Here is a 20,037-nt window from a genome sequence, read left to right as displayed (position 1 = left end):
TGTTTCCATTTCATAACATTTTTATTTAACCCAAGAAATCCAAAATGCTATCATTTCAAAACATAATCCACATTAGAATGATGAACAAGATATTTCATATGCTTTCTTCATACTGAGCCTTGCAATCCAGTGTGTATTTCACTAGTTACAGCACATCTCAATGTAGAGGTTAAATTTTTTCAGATATACTTGATCTGTATTTTGCTTTTATAAGATCTACAGTTGTAAGAGAAGAGTCACAAACTAAGTTGTCCAAACAGACCTTACAATTTTCCAGTAACTGAATCAAAGATCAGTTTTTAGAGTTGAATTTACACTAGTTAAATTTGTTTTTAAAAAAATTTTGTAAATTTTTTCCTCTCTAAAGCCTTAACTTGGTATAGATTTTTTTTGTTTTCTTTTTTTAATTTTTTCTTCTCTAAAGCTTTAACTTGGTATAGATGCACTAGTTTAATTTGAATCAAATAAAAATTCCCATTCTTAGTGCAGAGTAGTTTCCCATTGTGGGACAGACCACTCCCCTTAGCCTTTTAAATTAATCGCAAACTTCTTCGACTGGCTTTCAGTACCCTAAGTCCTTTGCAGCCTTAGCTTCTGTAATTCTTTGGCACGTATCCATGCTCCGGCCAAACTCCACCAGCCCTTGCCCCCATCCCCAACGCTGTGCACCTCTGGCTGTCGAGTGCAATGACTTTGGGTATGCTCGTCTCTTCTCCGTCCCTCTAGGGCACTGTTCCTTCACACCATCATTGCGTATTGAAATTCCACCGTTCCTTCAAGATCTATCTCAGAAGCCACTTCTTTCATGAAATCTTCCCTGAGCCTCTCAATCTGTCAGCTGTGATTTCTCTTTCTTTTGAAACTTCAAAGCATCTTGGTGTCTTCGATCAATCCACTATAGCATGTATTCTAGTTTCCACATTCTGGTTTAATCCAAGATGCTCATTTCCTTGAAGTAGAAAACTGTGCCTCACACATTTTTGTGGCCCTCTGCACCCACCACCTGCAATAAAGTTTCTTGGAGTTGCCACCATGCAGGCTGCCGTGATTGGGGAAGAGAGGAAGTAGTCACCTTAGAGTGAGTCTGCTTTTCCAGTTCTTCTCTGTTAACATTTCCGTGCTGAAAGGACCAAACATGGGAGGAGGAGAGAAGAGAAAAGAAGGAAAGGCATTTGGGCTTTGGGTCTTGGTCTCCTTTAGCATGTGAAATCTGCTTCCTCACATTTGGCTTTTGCAGGTGTCTTTCTCCTGGGCCCAGAAGCAGAGCCCCAGGATGGACGTGCAAATGTGCCGTCTCCTTCCCTCCCTGGCTCCCTGTGGCTCAGAGGTAAGAAGTCAAAAGACCAAGAAGAGAGAGAGTGGTTTCTGAGGAAACTGCTGCACTTGAGTAACTTCTACTGGGACTTTCTCTAGAGGGGTCTGTAGCTGGGTCCCACTCCAAACATCTCCTCTTGGATCTTCTAAGCGTGGGGTCACTGGACCCATAACACCGGAAGGGGTCACCTTCGAGGATCAGAGTAAACACAGGAATTATCTTCTTTGACTTTAAAAAACAAGTATTGATCTGGAGAGGGGCTAGAGGGAAGGCAGTAAGGGTTACCATGGTTCATCTGGAAGATGACACAGGGGTCAACTCAACAGGCTTGCTGCCTTCCACCCCGCCGGAGCCACCAAACTGTCAGTAGTTGGATTAGTGATGTCTAGGCAAGAGCTTTGCAGTATGCAGGAAGAAAGCTTTGAGAAGCTTAATAAAGCAGCTCCCAGACACAATTTGCAGGGTGTGGCAAGCTACTGTAAGGATAACTGGCAATGGCTCAATCTGTTAGTCACACACAGTGTGATGGTTTGGTTCTACTTCCACCAGTGGTTCATGGTAGAATCCTAAACAAGCCTGTCTCATGCCCGAGTTTCCATATCTAGGAGGGATTGTTACTGTTGTTTCTGGCAACCTGACCACACGTTATGACTGTTGTAGCTTCAAGCTGGAAAGAAATGCAGCCGTATTCATTCATTCATTTACTTAACAGATCGTTTATTAAGTACCTGCCATGCACCATGAGGATACAGCAATGAGCAAAACAGTGAAGTCCCTGTCCTCATACACGCGCTAGCACAAGGAAATACATATACACAGAAGCGGGTGGGGATAAATGCTTGAAAGAAAGATCAGGTGGGGGAGAGGACAGAGGTAAGAGCGTGCTGTCTGAGATAGAGCAGCCTGTCTAAGGAAGCCTCATCTGAGGGGGCGGCATTTGAGCGGAGACCTGTGTGAAGTGTGTCCCGGGGGAAGCTCCCTGGTACCCACAGAGAGAGCAGGGTTGAGTCAGACAAATGCAAGACGTTCTGTGAGCCTCAGTTTCCATGGTCTAAAATAAGGCTAATCACACCTACCCTACCTGTCAAGATGCTTGTGTAGCTTAAATGCAATAACATATGTAAAGTGCTTAGTATGCGGTAGAAACGCCCCCGGTTGGGGGAGGTTATCAGCGATAGTGGCTGCTGCTTTAGAGCCTGGGAGCTCCTTCTACTCTTCCATTTCCACCCTGCAATCTCTCTGGGCCTCTTTCTTAGTCTGTAAAAGGGAGAAACAACCCTTGCCCCCTCCTCAAAGGAATGCCGGGGGCCAGGTACGGCCAGCTCTTGGGAGAAAGGCAGAAAGGCAGTGCGATGTGAGAGGCCAGCCCTGACCGCGGGGCGCTGGCCCAGAGTACGGGCCCAGGCCAGGTCCTTTAGAAATGTGGGCGTCAGACTGTGGCAGAGACAGATTTGCTAGCACAAGAGAGAGCTGGGAAGAGAGCCAGGCCCAGGATGGAGGCTCCGCAGCAGGGCGGGTTGAGAGTGACCTCCAGGAAGCAACAAAGCAGCCACATAAACAGGAAGCTGGCGACAGGGTGGGGCCCTGCGAGGGCTGGGAAGAGCCCAGGCGGCCGCAGGGGAGCCGGGCAGGAATGAGGGTGACGCACCAGGGGCGGGAAGGGAGGCCGCGCTGCACGGGGACCTGCCGGGAGGTTTGCTGCCACTCTCGTGCCAGATAAAGCTTCCCTTTCATTTTTCTTAAGAAGACAACAGAAAGCTGCCTATTTTGTAACCTCCCATTCCCACCCTCCTCTGTGGAGAAAGGGGTTTTTGTTTTGTTTTGTTTTGCTTTCTTCTTACTGATTCACACGTCCACCTGGTCCTTGGTGAAATATCCCTTCACCCCCGGGCCTGCCGTTGCACTCTGCGGATCCCAGGCGCCAGGAACCGTGTCTGCCTTATTACTTAGAAAACTGCCCGGGAAATGATTGACTCCCAGTGACTACAGGATCTGCGTCTAAAATAATATGAATAGATTGCAGATTGATTCATGGGACCCAGCATGGAGAAGCCCAAACTCCATTCTTTCTTCCGAGTTCCATCTCCGATCTCCTGTCAGTCTCAAAATTGATAGAACAGCCTGAAGCCATTGAACAGAGTTATGTCAGCAATCACCTTTCTAATTCTTGCATATAGATGCCAATATGTCAAGAGGACCCAGGCGAGGGGACAACAGGGTGGCTTTATTTAGCGTTATGACAAGCAAATGTTTGACTACCAAGAAGCTCATGAGCTTTACAGCAGCAAGGGGGAAAAAGGGGGAAAAAAGCCCCCACATGGACACCTGCTTGGAACTCCAGTGGCCCCGCACGGTGCAAAAAGGAGATTGCTAACAAAAAGGTTATTCAGCAGTTCTCCAAATAAACCCAAAGGTAACAAGTATGGATGGAGCAGATGTCAGGAGACTGAGCGCTACTTTGGAAAACTGCCGAGATATTTAAAAATAGCGCTTTCTTATTAACCCAAGCATAATGCTGAAAGTCCTTTAAAATAAAACTTCCCAGATGCCACCTGCATCTGACATGGCAATAGGATGAATGCCAGTGCGTCCACTGATACTGGAAATGTTCTTAAGAAACAGCCTCGACTGATTGTTCCGGCACAAACAAATCACAAACTAATTTATGTATTCCTGCAGCTGCACCCCAGCAGAGGCGGGGGAGTCAGACCAATTCACAGTTGACTAGTGCTGCCTCATTCTTTGCAGATTTTGGCATTTAACTATAATTAAGATTTATTGTTCACTAGCTTGCAGGTCAGGGCAGGCATGACAATATGGGTAACTTTTCTGTTTACTAGTAAAATGTCTGGTAGGAGGAAGCCTCAAACCTTCCAAGCAGAACTTGACAGAAATAAATAGCTCCTCTTCACTCCAGGACGAGCGCATTACCGATTTTAATCAGACGCGAGGAGTCACTTGAAGGGAGGGCAGGGAGAAATCGGAAAGAGCTGGGGAACTGTGCTGTTGCTCTTGCACCAGAAGGGTAATGGCCATAAGCCAAATCAATTATTGCTGATCTTCTGGATTTGGGGAAGGGATTGTCTGCCTGGTGTGGGAGGGAGAGAGCCCTTGACGCTGACAAAGGTTCTGCAGAGACTGGGACCTGCGGTTTTTCCCTGCCTCTCCTTGCCACCGAAAGGAGAGCCATTCCTCATCTCTCCCCGCTCCCAAGGATGCCCTTGGACCAAATCAGATGGCCGGAGGAGGAGGGAGGCAGGGTTAGCAGTCAGTGGCCACTCACCTGCTTTTCCAGTCTGCCTGCTGAGGGCCTGTGCAGGTGACCCAGGACACAGCGGGTGTGAACGAACAGACAGTCGTAAGCAGACAGATGAAGAAGGGCATCTCATCCCCACTGGTTTATTAGAAGGCAGAGATGCTGAAGCATAATGTGCTTCAGTTTTCTAGCATCTATAATTTATTGTGTATTACTGTTTGGCCTCCTTGGGATATTTCTGTCGGGGTCTGTATCAAACCGAAAACCATCACTCACACGGACCAGAGGTTTGGAGCCTGAGCTTGTCCTGTTTCTCTTGTTCCCTTACAGAGGAGGGAGAATCCTTTATTCTTTTGTAGCGCTGCTGACCAGAGAATATAAGTTTATATGATAATGTAAAAAATGTCTTTGTGTCTCATCTTAAACTGTAAAGGATTCAAAATGTGGCTTCCAAAAATTCATACAACACTTTAGGAAAAAAATTAAGGGTGAAATATGTGAGTGGGAAACTTCAGTGATTCCTACATTCTCCTGTTTCATGTCGATTCCTACATTCTCCTGTTTCATGTCGCCTGTTACCATTTGAGCCACCGTTCATGGAAGCTGCAGAGGGTTTGACTCAGTACTGCAGTGACTCAGCCCTCCCTGGGCACCTTGATTTGAGCACGTTTGTTTCCCTCTTTATCAGAAAAAGATCTCAAGATTCTGAGAAATAGAAGGAAACTTTTTTGACATTAGAAGAAAAGTATAAAAGCAAACATTTTCCCCAAAGATGAAAAGGGAGAAAAGGGTGTGAAATTAATTTTCATGGTGGATATAGACAAGATCTGAAAAAAGATTTAAAAAAATTCCCATCTATTTTAGCGACTGAAGTTGCTTTTATAGTCCTGGATACCAGATTTCTAATCCTGTGGAATCCAGTTCAATGAAAGTGTTGCTGAATCACGGAAGAGGAACATATTATTGTGGGAGGGTGGATTCTAATATTTAGATTTGGTTGTTAGCAGTATTTTTAACCACTTAAAGAAAAATCAAGTCCTTGGTTCCACTCAAGTCACTATCATTAGTTTAATTTTCAGATCTTGCTGGTTGAAGTTAGCACTACTCTATCCCAAGGAAACGTGAGACAGGCACAGAAAGGTTCAGGGAAGTCTCACAGAGAGCAGACTTGACCCTAAATGCAAGCCTCGTTTACCAAGCCACAGAAATTTGAACTTGGTGATGCTCTGCAAGGTCATCTCCAGAGAACACAAACAGCCACCACACCGTTCTCCCGCACTGCTGATACCAGCAAAACTCATTTATAAACACGGGCATCTGCCATCGTGGACGCAGACCGGCACAGAAAAGGACGTGCAGGACACGGCAGCAGCCATTTAGTGGACAGGACATCGTTGAGCACACTGCCCTTAGGTACAAACGAGGGAAGGAGGGGGAGGGAGCTACATGGCAGAACAGGTGGGAAGCTGGAGGAAAATCACTTTGCTCTCAGCTGGGGAGGGCTTTGTGGAGGAAGCGGGATTTCAGGACCTGCTAGAATGATTGCAGGAGACAGCTTGACAGGATGGGATGGGGCAGGATTCCAAGCGCAGGGACTCCTGCCCAGGGCAAAGGAAACCTTGAAGGAGGGAATATGTGCTTAGTTGAAGGGGCAGTGGGAAAAATTCCAAGGAAGGAAGAGGAGGCACCGGTCAGATACTAGCAGGGCGACTTGGATGCACAGGATGTAGGTCCTCCTCCCCTCAAACACAATCACTGTTTTCCCGTCGATGCTGAATCTGTAATTACTTTGTTACAGTCCCAGGCCTTTATGCTTTGTTTTTTAAGAATAATATGGCACCCAGATTGGTCACCACACTCATAATGGAATGTTAAAAAATGACAGATGATTCATCAGACTGCCTGCAATAAAGATAAAATGGATTAAAACACAGGGAAAATAACTCTATTGTTAGAAAATTTTTTAAAAATCTGTTTTTTTAAATTAGAGAAGAGAGGAGCATGGAGTAATGATTATTTCCCGAGACAGTGAGAATTAGGAATTATTTTTGTTTTTTTTTTTTTTAGAGGCTGGGTCTTGTTATGTTGCCCAGGCTGGAATGCAGTGGCTGTTCACAGGTGTGATCCTAGCTCACTGCAGCCTTTAACTCCTGGGCTAAGTGATCCTCCTGCCTCAGCCTCCCAGGTAGCTGGGAGTACAGGTGCGCACCACCACAACCAGCGGGAATTGACTTTTAGGAGGAGGAGGGGAAACAATAGTTTTTTATCTTCAAGGAAGAAACGTAGAGATATCAGAAATTTCCGGTGCCTTTCATTGATACTGCTGAGTTACTCTCCAAAAATGCTGTAGGACAGTTTACTCCTACTAACAGTTTGTGAGAGACTGGCTATTTCTCCAAACCCTTCCCAGGAATAGAAGGTATCAGTATTTATGATATCATAGGCTAAGAACTGGTATCTTGTTTTGCTGTGCTCTTCCCTGATTGTTGTGGGGAGCATTTGTCTAAATCTAAGTCTTTATATCTGAATCTGTATCTGTGCCTAACCTGTCTTGATGACTTGCACCCCCTCTGTGAATTGTCTGTTCAAACCTTTTGCCCATTTCTTCTATTGGGCTCTTTGTTATTTATTATTTTGTGCAAGTTCTTTGTATATTAGGGATATACATACAATAGGCACTCTATTGTACCCTTGCCAGCATTTGGTAAAAGTGATTTTCTTAATTTGCCAATTTAACAATCTATTAATAAAAAGGGTATTTTGTTTTTATATACATGCTTATTAATGAAGTTGAACATTTTTTTCATATGTTTATCAGAAATTTATATTTCTTTTGCAAATAACCTCCTTGCCCACTTTTGGGAGATGCTGATAGTGTTTTTCTTACTGGTTTGTGGGACCTCTTCATGGAACATGAACCCAATGTCTATTACTTGTTATAAATATTTTGTTACACAAATTTTAGGCACTTCAGGTATCCAAGAGCTATCAGTGAGCTCTTCTGCTTGGTTTACAGGGAAACTTCTGACACTGTGGACAGGGTAGAAGAAAAGTGTGTGTTTCAACTCCTGTTCTCCTGAAGTTTCTGAAATGAAACGTTAAGTCACCATCCTAAGGATTAATTTCCTTTTGAAAAATACCCCACCTGGTCTATATAAGAGATGATATTTCTTGTGATAATATGGCTTTGACCATGTAGCATATAACAGTAACCCTGGCCTTATTGTGCCAAAGGTACATTTGCTTGACTTTATTACCATCAAGCTGATGAATTAAAATGCCCCTGCTTCTCCCCTGACCACAGGAGCTGGGGCTGGGGTTGGGGTGGGCAGGGAGGAGGGGGTCAGCACACAGATAGCAGAATTACCAAGCTGTAAGACGGGTAGGGAGGAGACTCGAACCTGGCCTCAAATTCCACCTGCACTCTTGCTTGTCCGTGACTTCAGACTTCATCTGATCTTCTCCCTTGGTAGGTTGGCCTTCTTCACGTGGAAGAAAACACCTTGCACTGTCAGCCCCTAGAGAGAGGCAGACTCCGTTCTCCTTTAATTGCATCCTGTAGCAAACACTCTCTTGAGGGCCCAGTTCGGGCCAGGAGTAGGGTTGATAGATAAAATACAGGACACTCAGATAAATTAGAATTTCACAGAAGCAACTCGTCCCTTTTAAGTTATAGGTATGTCCCAAAAGTTGCATGGCTTATGCTTGTAGTGAAAAGGTATTCATTGTTTATCTGAAATTCAAATTTAACTGGATGGCCTGTATTTTTATTTGCCAAGTTTGGCATCCCTAGTCTGCCCATAGAGCCTAGAGCCAGGAACTTGTGGTTGTTGACCCTCACATCAGCGAGTGAACGGGCTAGCTCATGTCCTTGCTGCCGCCCACTTGCTGGTGATGGGGTGGGGCTTAAGCATGCTGAGCAGGCCGTCCTGGGGTGCCCACCACGCCCGCCCTGCTTAGACAGACGTTCCACCAGCTCTCCCAGGCCCTGGCCGCCCTCCTGAGCACCCCCTTACTCCATAGCACAGCCCTCTGAGGTTCTCTGTTGTTTGCTAGCTCTCTGGGTTCCTGGTCGGGGCTTGTCCAACGCATCTTGGCACACATTAGGTGGCAGGACACACCTGGGTGGCACAGATTCAGCCCAAAGTCCCCCATATGTGTTACGTGATCTTCTTTCCACACCTGTCCCCCAGTCACCACTATTGTGCTCCCATAATAGCACTTGTCTCTGGAGAGGACAGGTATGTGCTTGTCCTGTCTCCCTCTTCACAGCTTTAGCCTACGCACATGTCCCTTTACCTTTGGTGCCTTGCATTCCAGCCTGCCCCGTCACTGCCAAGCCTCATGCCCATGCAGGGGCTCGGCTCTGGGTGGGGGTGGCCAGTGTGTCAAGGCACACTGCTCAGCAAGGGGGCGCGTTGGGGCAGGTGCAGCAGACAGGACACGGGGGCAGGACCACCGGGGACTGGAGTCAGCTCATCCAGGGAAGTTGGACCCTGCACATCCTGGGATGCTCCTTAACAGATGGCTCTATAAGGGCAAAAGTACCCAGGCCCTCCCCTTCCTGCGTTCTCCCCTCCCCACTTACATTTCCTCTTCCTTCATCCTGGGTCCCCCGCCCTCCTTCCATCTCCCCTCCCCCTCCACGGGCCCCCAGCTTTCCCCTCTGCTCGCCCAAGCTCTCTGCTCTCTCTGCTCCCTCTCCTCCCATTTAAAGAGCACTTACTGTATACAGGGCACCTTACATATCTTTTTCCTCTTTTTATCAGTTTAACAACTCTACAAGGCAGCAATATTTATTTCCATTTTGCAGATAAAAACTGGAGACGTTAGGAAATGGCTATTTAAGGAGATCCAGCCAGAGGGTGATGGAGATGGCTTTGAACCCTGATCTTCTGCCGGCAAAGTCTGCATTTGCCAGGGCCGTGTTGTTCTGCCCCGTAGCCCTCAGGGGCTGAGGTTTCTGTGGCAGGACTTGTGCATGGGCGGGCAAGGCCCACGTTTTGACGTTTCTGGGTAGGTGTCCTGCTCAGCATTGCACAAGCGCTCTGCCCACTCCGCCAGTGCTCCCCCCCTTCCCATCTGTGCCAGCCCGCACCCCCTCCATCGTCACCTGTCTTCACCCTGTGCCTTTGTTTTTCATTCATTACACTGTAGGTTAGCTGCTTCCTCCCACATCTAGGGAGGCATTATTACTTTGCAAACAAAACATGTCCTGCTCGCCCTGGAAGATGGGTTGTCTGCAGAGATTTCCTGCACACTGCTGTGCTCATCGCAGCTCAGGATTCTTGTAAACTGCAGTCACAGAGGGTGGCACTTCCTGCCGGAGGGAACCTTGTCCTCTCCCTGACCTCTGTCTTATTATCCTTTGCCTTCCATCTTGGAACCCCGCTCCCACTTGCCCCAGGCCCTCGTGCTAGCAGCATCAGGACTTCCAGGCAGGGAGAGAACCGGTGTCATGTGGAGGTGGTGGGGACAGACAGACATGGCCAGGTGGGCTGCGTTCCTGCCTTGGTCCTTACTGGCCATTCGGCCGACCCACCCCGGAATCACTGGAGGCCAAGCCGTGCAATGTTCCTGAGCCCCACTGCGGTCAATTACGTCACAAATAAATAAAGGTGGAGAGAGTGTGTGTGGGGTCCTTCGTGGCCCCTTTATAGAACCTTCTTTGAATGACAAGATTCTGACGCCCAGCTGGAGCTGAGAATGTGTTTCAGGGCTGCACTTCACACAACTAGGCTGCGGTCTCTCCCTTCCCCAGCTCCCGGCTGCATTTTGCCTCTGGCCTCAGAGTCTCTGCCTTGTCTCCTCTCAGTCCTTCTCTCTCTCTCTCTCTCTCTCTCTCTCTCTCTCTGCCCCTTTCCAGGTTTCAAAAGGGGAAGGGACTGGGAAGCAAATTCAAGCTCTGATTTTTGAGTGGGGTGAAACCTTTCACATGAAGAAATAAAAGAACATACATTATAGCTTGGAAAACAATGGTAATATTTAATTAACCTTTTGAAATGGCTGATCTGCAAATCTGCACATGTCAGCTCATCTTCAGAACAGAGGCACTGTGTGTGCCGATGCCAAAATCAACATGCTGGTCCATGGATTTCCTCCACGGGGATTTCACAGGGGGAAAAAGTAAGAATATATCCCCCTCCTCCCTCCCCCCCCTCCAAATCAGTTGTGTTACTTTTAAAAATTCATGTGCTCCAGCTGCCCTCGCCAAGGCTGGACGTGGCCTGGTGTGCGGCACTTCTGAGGACCCCACGCTGAAGCTTGGCTCCTAGCTCTGTCATTGTAGCAGACAGGCCTCGGGCCTCCTGGGGGACCGAGGGTCAGTTCTGATGACAGCAAAAATCAGCTCGCTGCACTTGGAGCTCTCCCAACACGGTGCATATCCACAGGACAAAGGGAATTAGACTCATCTGCAAGTGTCAACTCTCTGGCTTTTTTCATGGTGTTTTTTTTCCTTGTGAAGGTGGTGTGCTCTCTTAGTTTGAGAAGGCATGTCATCCAGGGAGCACAGAGGCTGGCTCATTAAAATATCACCTGGTTAGAGTAAATCAGTGTTGATGGAATTGTTTAAGGTATTCTCCCTCGTGGAGCTGGTGTGTCACGCTGATCAACCTGTGACTCCCATCATCACGGGCTACGTGGAAACCCCTCCTTTCTGCCCTGCACCCCATACCTGCTTTAATGAGCATGTTTCACCATGTAATCGGAAGCCCGAGTTGATGGGTGGTGACTAATACATTTCATTTCCTTTTATCAACGGCAGTAGCAAAAAGAGTTAGGGAGGGTGACGTTTTGCTCTTTGGGACTTCCAGGAATGAAGGCATGTGGGCCTCAAGGAAATGAATGTGGAACTGTTGATTTGCACCTTTAAGCTGTGCATACATATCAATGAAGCGACAAAGTGCATTTTGAAATGTTTAAAGAAATCACTGTAACTTGTAAAAAGTCTTTTGTTGTTGTTTTTATGTATTTTGGCTGATCAAATAAAAAAGTGTGAGACTTTTAAGAAACGTGGCAAAACTGTAAAGCTTTGAGTAGGAAAGGGTTAAGGCGTATGAAGACTTGATTGATCAAGGTGGAAAGAGGCACAGTGGATTAGATGGAGCAATTATTTGGTTGTTAAGGTCGCTTTTTCCTGGTTGGAAGGACATAGCACAGTTGGGCACAACAATTGCAAAATGATCTTATCTCTGTCATTCTAGCAAGATCAGTACGTGTGGGATCAAGAAATTAGGCTAGAAGGTGTGAGGTCTTCCTTAAGATGACCAGTAGTGTGCCTTCCAGAAGAGGAAGTAGCTCATTGTGAGGGACTGATCATCAGTGACTCAGCTTACTCGGCAAGGACGCGAAAGCCAATGACCACAATACCCAGGAGTGTTAGAAATAGCAAATCTACCAGTGGCAATTGCTGGGTTGAGAGCCAAGGTCTTTCTGGTCCCTAAAAGCACAGAAGATAATAGGAAGTGAGGTTTCCTGGAGGTAGAGAGAAAATTCGTGGTTTGGTTTTAAGCCTACACTTAGAGATCACTTGCTACACACCAAGCTTGTACTAGGTACTTTACACGCCTTAGCTCATATAATCCTCACAACGAACCTAGCCCAAGTGAAGACTCTGAGGCACAGAGAGGTTAAATGACTTGTTCAAGATCACACAGAATATACTGATTCTGAGTAGCAACTGAAGAATTGAGGTGAAGAGGAATGTGTCAGTTATAGCCAATGGTTTGAATTTGTTAAATGGATTTTCTCTGTTTTTTTTGTTGTTTTAATTGTGATTAGTAATTGGGCTCAGATGCTTAACCTGACCTTCCTAGTATATAGTGGCATTCAGAGGTTTCAATGTCAGGCTCTCTTTATAAGCTACTGTGCCTACCCCAGGACACATGGGTCTTTCTTCTGTGAGATTTTTGGAAGAGCTTTGCAATCCTGAGCCACTCAGGGAAAAAAGTGAGCCAAATTGAGAAATGTGAGCAATGGGGAGGGGAGATGGGCTCACGCACAACGTCCCCTCCCCGACCCCTTCTCCCTCAAACAGGAGCACTGGGCTTCAGGAAGGAATGAGAAAGGAAGACTCAATGGCAAAGCAAAGGAGATCTTATTGGCAGAAAAATTCCATCCTGGCCTTCCTGGCTTGCCCGCCCGCCTGCCCCCCCCACTGCCAAGTGGCCCCCAACTCTATCTAAATACCAAGACGGATGGCCTAAGGGTGGACTGTAGTATTGGGGCCCCTGAGAGCCTCACAGCACAGAGCTGGGAAGAACCTCAACACATGACCTGGTGAAGTACCTAATATCTGGCCTGAGCATGATTAAACTATCAGAATTAAGAACATATGGTGAGCTGGGTGTTTCTCAATAAAGAAATACGGGTTGAATATCCCTAATCCGAAAACCCAAAATCCAAAATGCTCTAAAATGTGAAACTTTTTGAGCACCAACATGAAATAGTGACACTTTTGTTTTCTGATGGTTCAGAGTACACAAACTTTGTTTCAGGCACAAAATTATTAAATATATTGTATCAAATTACCTTCAGGCTATGTGTATAAGATGTATATGAAACATAAATAAATTTTTTGCTTAGACTTGGGTCCCATCTCCAAGACAGCTCATTATGTACATGCAAATCTTCCAAAATCCAAAAATTCCAAAATTCAAAACACTTCTGGCCCGAAGCATTTCGGATAAGGAATACTCAACCTGTAGCGCATGCACATGACGTTTTGAGGTCCTGCAACCCAAAGTGTCTTACGGGCCCTAACACAAACGGGCTTAATCCAGCTCTTAAGAGGTTTATCTTGGATCAGGGGGCAGCTTTTCCACCAAGGGCTCTGACATTAAGACTACAGGCCACTAAAAGGCAATGTGAATAACAATGTCACTAATGGCTACTGATGGTGGAAACATCCGCCAACCAAGGGACTTCTTTGATGTCCCATGTATTCATGCCTGTCTAATTCCCTGAGCAGCTAAACTATCACTTTCAGTGATTAGCTCTCTTGCAAAATCTAAGTTGACTCCCAGGGGTGGGGGAAGAAAACTGTACGTGCATACAGAAGAGGGGAGGCCGTCCCAGTGTGTGTGAGCGCGTGCATTTGTGCATGCAAGTGGTGAGAAGCTGAAGGTCTGAGCAGTTTTCCGAGATTCCCCAGAATACAGAAGGCTTGTGGTGCATATGGGAGAACTGACAAGTATACCAGAAGGTGAGGAAATGGCTGGAAGCAACACTAATGCCACTCCATCTGGAAAGAGGGGTACTGTTTAGTACGTCTGGAAAGCATTATTTCTGCAAATAGCTCAACCTCTATCAACTTTCAGGCAGGGATCCCGATCTGCTGCCAAAATGAGATCTCCCTGACGGCAATGTGGTGGGAGAGGCTGAGCAAATGAACTAATAGCACAAAGCAGGAAATCTGTAGAGATGGCAGCCGGTAAGGTACCACACAGCACGCACCTGCCTCTCTCCAAAAAGACAGCCGGGGCTTCACATCACATTAGGCCGGGGCCGCGCTGGGGGAGGGCTGAGCCTGGTGGGGTTTTGGGCTCGGCAGCCATTTCCAACAATTTCTCACAATTTTTGGGCTCAGAAAAGCCCCAAATATAGTTAGCCAAATGGCTTTCCTGCATTGATTTTTATACCCGTGGGTATTTTGAAGGAAATTAAATCCATGTGTTTCTGATTCAGTTGCCATTAGCACATGAAAACGCTGTTTTGTGAGAATTATGGTATGCCGTGGGTGCCTTCGCACAGCGCTGCTAAATGCCGTAAAACCGTCTAGCCAGACACGGAGGCGCAAGGAGCCGGGTGCATTCTGCTATCAGCCATTTCCCTGCCTGTCCAGAAAGCAGCATGTTTTTGTCATTTGCATCCTTTCTGAATGTAGCACAACATGTTTTCTCGTGCCTGTTAATCATCTATCATTTCCAATTTGAATGAAGCCGTATTAGAGTGGATGATGAGAAATTGCCCTTAACCGCTAATAGCTGGACAGGATTCATAGAAAGGCAGCCACAAAAACTGGTATTGGCCTCCAGGTCCCAGGGCAAGGAGGCCAGCTGAAATGCACCCCCAGGAAGGCCGTGCAGGCCTGTCTGCAACCCCTAGAAGCAGGTGAGCGTGCATGGGCAGTGAGAAATAGCGGGGAGCCCTGGTCTGCGAGCAGGAGTGGGGGGTCGCTGGGGCCCTGCTGCTGCTCATCTCTGAACTCCCTCTGTATCGATCATCTGGTTGAATGCCATCAGTTTAGGGCCCTTTCTGGGCCTGACATTCTATGAATTAAAAACTGGCCCTCATTTGTCCTTAGTTATCACATTCATTGCATGGTTGCCTATGTTAAATCTCTGCTGTGTTCAAGGTTTCGTGCTCAGTGTTGAGAGCACAAAGGTGAAAGGCACACTCTGGCCTTCGGAGGAAAGATGCAAGAGAAAGGGAAGAGGACTCACTTACTGGGTCAGGCACAGTGCTAAGGGTTTTATTAGCCAATCTCGCCTCATCTTCACCAGAATTTTCTAAAATAGGCATTATTGCCCCCATTTTATGGATGGAATTTTACTAAAGATAAAGAATATTGGGTAATTTGCTCAAGGACAGAGCTTGTAAATGGAGAAATTGGGATATGGAGTCTCTTATCGCTAACCCCAAATCTCATGTTATTTTCTCTCCTTCTTACTGTTTCTTATAATTTAATGTGATGAGTATTAAATGTACATGTACAATATATTATATTTTATATACAATAAATTACAAGGAGGGAATGCCTCATTCTGCTTTGGGGATAGTGGAAGACTTCACTGAGAAGACAACATTTGCTTTGGGTTTTGAAGGATGAGTAGGGGTTGACTCAGTGGAGTTGGGAGATGGCAGAGGGAACGGTATGTGCAAAGATATTGAATGAAAAGGAGAGCAAAGTCTTCCAGGAACTGAAACCATACTACTTACCTCATTTCTGCAACACTAATGACTGTTATAAACTGCTGAAAAATTTCAGGTCACATTTCTCCTAAGGACACAGTTATATCTTGACTGTACAGTTTCAAGACCTCCAGTCTGGTCTCATTATTCTACCTACTGGGCTACAGAAGATCATCTTTGAGATCAAGTGGCCTCTCTGCTAGGGATTTGGTTGACTTTGGTCAACTTGACGAACTCAGTGGGAAAGGGGTTCCGTGCATTTTCCTCCATTCACGTTATTATCCTAGATGTTTCGCTCCTCACTTGCAATGGAGAAAGAAAGTTAGTTGAGAGCACAGCTGGTGGCAATTTTGCTCTGAATTCAGAGGTTGTGGAGCAAACGGGAAATTTCATGCTGCAGCCATGGTGGAGGCCAACTGAACTTTAGTAACTTACACGGTATGTCCACAACCTGCTTCCCGTGAAATTGCCCATAAGTGTGGACAACCTGGGAAGCTGCAGCTGAGCAGCTGCTCTAGAAGGCTCTCTGGATTTCATAAGTAGCTCGCTCTAGTGCTTAATAAAACTGTACTTTCCTACAGCTTAGGCTGGCCGAACTTGCCCTGCTCCCTATTCCAAAAGCCAGCTGGTTTTCTATAGCACCGTAGTAGGCAGTCCACGGTGAGTTGTCTTGTCCTATCTTAAAGATTCAGGAAGTCTCTCGACTCCTGGTAAGGGGTGGGCTATGCTGCTGACTGAACAAACTTGCTTACTTAGAACCTGAGGCACATGCACCTTTGGTGACATGTCTGTACCTTTAATAACGTCCGAACTAATCCTTCTGGTGCTGGTGTCAGCCAACTGTGAGAATCTAACACTCATTTAGACTTAGGGGATCTACTCCTAGTCCAGCATCTTTTCTTAAGAAAATAAACTTCATCATCTGCCAAATGAAGGGGTCAGACTCCATAACCACTAAAGGCTACTGGCTATAAAACTCTCTGATTTCTCTTATTCTAGCTCTGCTGGCACTTGAGACCAGCTGTTTACTCTCATTAAAAGACAATCTCACTCTCCCATTATCATTCTGAAGGTCCCACATCCTCATCCTGGTTTTCTCTTTCTTCATTAAAACAAATCCTGACTTATTCGACCTTTTCTCAGAAGGATAGTTTTCCTAAACATAACATCATCCATGTGGATGGGAAACTTTATGGGACCCTCTCTAAGGTTTTCACCTTACACTCTGATTGTACCTTCCAAACAGAACACCAGTACAAGCTTAACTACAGTGGAGTTGTGTTGTTGGGTATGGATACAGTCAGACTCTGTCTTTCCAAGCCTTGCTTCTGTGAGAGCTAAACCATTTCAGGGAGCTTGCAGCCCACTATCTTCTTCAGTTGGGGACATTTAGAATATAGGCAACGTTAACTGTGTTATAAACATGGCGGCCAACAATTAATGTCCTGGACCCATTCCTCTCTTGGCTTGTGCAGAGAGAGGCCAGTCAGGTGGCTCAGAGACGTTGTTGGCAGGAACCATCACACCCTCTATTTGGGAATGAAGGACCATAAATGGTGGTTGCCTTCCAAACTGCCAATAAATAAGTAAATATAGAGAGTGTTGACATTGATCTGCCTGCCAAACACCAGTCTGCATCTATTCTCATTTTAGGGGGAGACGAAACAGAGAAGCATTATTGAATAGGCTTTTGAGAAGTAGCCTCGGTTCTACTTGGAATCTGTCCTCCTTTTGGAAACCTTTCAATCGGCTTTCTGGCCCTTATTGGAGAGTGAGACAATTCTGTCAAACATGAGATTGTGTTAGCTTATTCATAATAATTATCAGCAATAGGCTGAAATGGAGCCATTTCTAAGGATGAACTGTTGTCAACAGATACTTCAGCTGTAGTTTGGAATAACAGCTTTGCCCCAAGAGGGTGTGCATTTAGTGTGCAGCTGACTCCAAGACAGTTTAAGGTGCTGGCCAGGCACACACCTCTTTAGGAACACTCAGCTCTGGGGCTTGATTTCCTCTGAGCCCACAGATTCACAAGGTTTTTAATTCCTGCCTCCTGAGTTTAGAGGATTTTGTGCATTGATTGACTTTGAAGACAGACAAAATGGTGGCCATTTTGCTAAGTCAGGAAGGCATTGAGAAGAAATATCTCGTTTACTCCTGCATGCCTGGTGCTTAACATGGTGCCTGTCACATCAAAGGCACTTAATACATATTTGTGGAACAAATGAATGAATTTGGAGATGCTTTGCTTCCTCTCTGCTGTGATCCACAATCTCAGACTGTTCCTGTATTTTGAGTTACTCCAGAGCCACACTTCTAGGCTGTCTAAAGTCTACGATTTGGCTTTCACATGCTTCCGCCACCTACTTATGTCCAGCTTTCTTTTCCTTAAGACTCTCTCCACCAGCATGGTGTAGAGCTCCCCAGAAAGGCTGTTCCAGCCCATGCTGCACTCAGCCTTTTCCTGTTCTGAAGTATACGCCTAGAAATTCTACACACTTGCTCGCCACCTCTGAAAAAAAACCATTTCACTGCTTTCCTGTTCCTTTTCCTGTTTCCTGAGAACTTCCAAGATTGTCCAGTGCAAACAACTTTAACTGAGAAAATCTAACTGAGAAACTGAGGCAAGAGAAGGCCAAGGGCTAAGGGGGGGAGCGGATAATTTCTCTTTTCTTGAGACCCAGTGGTGTTCTCTCCCTTGGTGGCTGGCCTCCTGGGCAGAGCTGCTAGCCTTGAAGGGCCATGCACACTTCAATTTTCTACTCTTGTTTTGACAGCTGAAGTGCAGTGGAATTAACCCTTTAATCAAAGTCTTCTATACTTTGGTTACAGCTTTTCTTCAAAGTGCGATTTATTTTTTACCTGTTAAGGCATGGATGTGAGGGTGTATTCACATATCCACACACATTGGATATTACTGGGTTTTTGACTAGTTTAGAAATCACTACTTCCCTGCACATTCTCATGGCATCTGAACAACTCAAGAGTCCCTACTGACAGTTTCAAGATGAGATTTTCAGGTAATTCAGGAGATTCTGTTTTCTAAGAAAGCCTCATCTGTTTAGAACTCTGGTCCCAAAGAACTGTGGGTTATTCTATGGAAGGTTCCATTTGGGGGGTGACATAATTTAAAGGACAGCTTATGCCATACTGATCTCTAGCATGTGTGTGTCTACAAAGGGACACAGCCGGCATGATTGTTGGTTTTTCCTAGGGCTCTTAATATACTTTCGCTATTTATATTTTTAATGGTATGAAAGTACCAGAAGGCTTAGTGGCCAAGGAAGACAGTTGTAAAAATGGAATAAATAAATAAATTAAAATTTAAGAAAAAAATCCGAGTTAGTGATGTCTGACTTCCTCTATTCATGTTATTGCTACTCTTGTTGCTTTTTGGTTTTTGTTTTGCTTCTTGACTGTTGTTGTTTTCCAGGAAAGCTGTCATTTATCGTGAGAACAAGAGCAGCCATGTGTTGATTTTTCTGGATTCTTTTTGGATACTATCCCAGTGCTAATGAAGGCCCTTCCAAAGTGCTAAAGAGCTGGTGCCAAAATCAGTTACGCTGAAAACAATAGAGGACGGTGGTACACAGACTGCATATATACCCATATATGTACACACATGCATCGATATTTGAATTAATGTGTGTGTGTGCAACTCATGTTTATGCAAATTTACACATTTGTGCAAACATATAATGTATGCGCTGGAGCTACACTGAGGGGAACGTGATGGCTGCATATTTATAAAAGGACTTTTTACATCTGCTTGCTGAAAGTTTTTTTTGCTCAAAGATGAGCAAGTTTCTAGATTTGGCAGTGCCCAAATTTGTCAGTTTGGAAGCTATTGGAAATGCACCTTCATCAATTTAAAAAGCTTAGGTAGGAATATAAATATTGTTATAGATCTTATTTCTTCTGCTAAGAGATGAGGATTTTACTACAAGAAGCATCTGGAAGGTGCTTGGCTTAGGCGTAGCTGCTGTGCGTCTATGAATAAAGTCTTTAATATTGATCTTGGAGTACTTTTGAGGTAGTTTATTAGCTGAAATAGAGACATTTTGTAGCTGGGGCTCTCCCTCTACCCTCCGTGGATTCTCCCTTCCTTTCTCCCAATGTGTGATCATTCTCTCCTCAATTTGTTGACACAGCTTGGACATGGGGACAAAAGTTCTCTGGCGACCATACAACGGAGTGCAATCACCCTAAAGAGAAGCATTTAGAAGCTATAAAACCTACACGCCCTGCCATGCACCATTACGTCGCACAGTTACCCAGCTTTAGCAAATTAAATGAAATAATCTCAAATAACTTGATTTTGGGGCTTTACAGATTGATCTCTATGGTGCCCAGTCGTCAATTTCCTTTATTATTATTGTTCCTCAAGTAGAATTTATGTTTTTTATGAATCAAAATCCTCGCCGGCCCGGCTGTCCGCCCCTCTGCGGCTCCCGCGGCCGAGGCGGAGGCTCGGTGCGCCACCTACCGGCCGCGGGCGGCACAGCCGGCTCCGGAGCGCGGCCGCCGCGAAGGACGCGGGCAGGACGCGGGT

This window comes from Lemur catta, chromosome 9 (genome assembly GCF_020740605.2).
Source record: "Lemur catta isolate mLemCat1 chromosome 9, mLemCat1.pri, whole genome shotgun sequence".
In the NCBI taxonomy this organism is placed as follows: Eukaryota; Metazoa; Chordata; class Mammalia; order Primates; family Lemuridae; genus Lemur; species Lemur catta.
Note: the sequence above shows the minus strand (reverse complement) of the source record.